This window comes from Babylonia areolata, unplaced genomic scaffold (genome assembly GCF_041734735.1).
Source record: "Babylonia areolata isolate BAREFJ2019XMU unplaced genomic scaffold, ASM4173473v1 tig00017788, whole genome shotgun sequence".
Classification (NCBI taxonomy): domain Eukaryota; kingdom Metazoa; phylum Mollusca; class Gastropoda; order Neogastropoda; family Buccinidae; genus Babylonia; species Babylonia areolata.
In genome coordinates this window covers 15,001-17,500 of record NW_027468453.1, presented here as the reverse complement: position 1 = coordinate 17,500, position 2,500 = coordinate 15,001, and the positions used below count along the sequence as shown (strand labels likewise).

The window sequence follows — 2,500 nt, the reverse complement described above, 5'->3', positions numbered from 1 at the left end:
CGGCTCGAGGCCATGCGATCGGCACAAAGTTATCCAGAGTCACCAAAGGACGGGCAGAACCCGACTGGCTTTGAACTAATAAAAGCGCTCTTTCCCCGAGGGGTCGGAGCTGGTCGGCATGTATTAGCTCTAGAATTACCACAGTTATCCAAGTAAATTTGGATCATCTAAGGAACCTCGACTGATTTAATGAGCCATTCGCGGTTTCACCGTACGAGGGTGTGAACTTAGACATGCATGGCTTAATCTTTGAGACAAGCATATGACTACTGGCAGGATCAACCAGAATGCAACCCGTATTCTGCGTGCCCCCGGGAGACGGTTGCAGCGCCAGTTGGGACCGCTGCTCACAGAAACGAGGGCTGAGCTCTTTCCGTGGGCGGTCCGCGGCAGCACTATCAACTGAAACCACCGGACAACAGATTCAGGGCCTGAGAGTGCAACGAATCCATCGGTCTCGGCGGGAGGCGCGCCAAGAAGAAGAAGGAGGAGGAGGAGACCAGACCGGACCGGACCGGACCCCACCCTTTCTTCCTCCTCGACACCGTCTCCCGCCCGTTTCCACGTGCCGGACGACGCCCGGTTAGAGACGGGCGCGCCCTTGACGAGATGAAGCAGGCGTTACGCTTTGGGACGCCGAAGGGGCTGGGGAGCACCAACGACCGTCAGTGAGGGAGGAGAGAAAACGCTTCTCTCGACCCGTCGTCAGCGAACGCACCGAACCTTCTACGGACCGTGAGACGCCGGCCGACAAGCCGAGCCCCGGCAAAGGAAGCCCGGCGAGGCGGCCGTGCGCGTTCACACTTGGACGCGCAGGCGGGAAGCTCGGCAGCCGGGCGGGTAGCCTGCGGGGAGCTGGTGGGCTCCCGAGACTCCCGTCCCCCGACTCGGGCCTCGCACGCCGAGCGGTCGCTAGCTTGCCAGTGCAAAAGACAGAAGCGCGGGGGCAGTAAAGCCAGGCGGACGGGTCGACCGTTGCCGGCTGTGCGCCGACCGGAGCGATCCGCCACGCCACGCCGCGTCCCCCACAACCAGGGTGTCGCATAAGGCGCTGCGAAGGTGGACCTTGATCCACATTGGGCAGAGCCTGAGTTGAGGCCCCCCAGCACGTGCCTGGGGACCAGGCGTTGAGGAGTAGGCCTTTTTTTGAGGGCCCAGAAAGTATTTTGGCAATTGTAGCGAGGTTTTGGAGTTTTATCCACAACCTTTACCTGCCTTTTTTTTCTTTTTTTCCTTTTTTCTCTCTCCGAGCATGCCAAAGTTGATAGAAAACGCGGTTGGCATGGACGGGCAGGCAGGAGGAGCTTTTTTTGAGGGCCCAGAAAGTATTTTGGCAATTTTTTACTTTTTTATCCACAACCTTTACCTGCCTTTTTTTTCTTTTTTTCCTTTTTTCTCTCTCCGAGCATGCCAAAGTTGATAGAAAACGCGGTTCGGCATGGACGGGAGCAGGCGTTGAGGAGTAGGCCTTTTTTTGAGGGCCCAGAAAGTATTTTGGCAATTTTTGACTTTTTTATCCACAACCTTTACCTGCCTTTTTTTCTCTCCGAGCATGCCAAAGTTGAGAGAAAACGCCGTTTGGCATGGACGGGAGGAGGTGTGGAGGAGTAGTCCATTTTTGAATGGCAGCGGAAAGATTTTGGCAATTGTAGCGAGGTTCTTCGGACTTTTATCCACAACCTTTACCTGCCTTTTCCTCAGCGAGCATGCCAAAGTTGAGAGAAAACGCCCTTCGCCATTGACGGGACCAGACGTTGACGACTACGTCTTTCTTTTTTTCACGGCGCCTGAACGATTTGGGCAATTCTCCACAGCGCGTTTACTTTTTATCCACAACCTTTACCTGCCTTTTCCTCAGCGAGCATGCCAAAGTTGAGAGGAAAACGCCGTTTGGCATGGACAGGAGCAGGCGTTGACGACCAGGTCTTTTTTTTGGTCTTTTTTTTTCACAGCGCCGGAAGGATTCAGGCAATTCTCCAAAGCCGGTTACTTTTATCCACAACCTTTACTGGACCTTTTTTTTCTTTTTTTCCTTTTTTCTCTCTCCGAGCATGCCAAAGTTGATAGAAAACGCGGTTCGGCATGGACGGGAGCAGGCGTTGAGGAGTAGGCCTTTTTTTGAGGGCCCAGAAAGTATTTTGGCAATTTTTTACTTTTTTATCCACAACCTTTACCTGCCTTTTTTTCTCTCCGAGCATGCCAAAGTTGAGAGAAAACGCCGTTTGGCATGGACGGGAGGAGGTGTGGAGGAGTAGTCCATTTTTGAATGGCAGCGGAAAGATTTTGGCAATTGTAGCGAGGTTCTTCGGACTTTTATCCACAACCTTTACCTGCCTTTTCCTCAGCGAGCATGCCAAAGTTGAGAGAAAACGCCCTTCGCCATTGACGGGACCAGACGTTGACGACTACGTCTTTCTTTTTTTCACGGCGCCTGAACGATTTGGGCAATTCTCCACAGCGCGTTTACTTTTTATCCACAACCTTTACCTGCCTTTTCCTC

General features: G+C 53.2%; 1 non-coding gene across 1 annotated transcript in view; it reads right to left on the bottom strand.

The window, feature by feature from the left end:
• LOC143278906 (small subunit ribosomal RNA) overlaps positions 1–289 on the bottom strand; it is a 1,829-nt gene extending 1,540 nt beyond the window's left edge. The window contains exon 1 of the ribosomal RNA XR_013054496.1: positions 1–289. This exon is cut by the window's left edge and continues 1,540 nt beyond it. This is a non-coding gene — a ribosomal RNA (small subunit ribosomal RNA).
• Between the last annotated feature and the right edge of the window lie 2,211 nt (positions 290–2,500).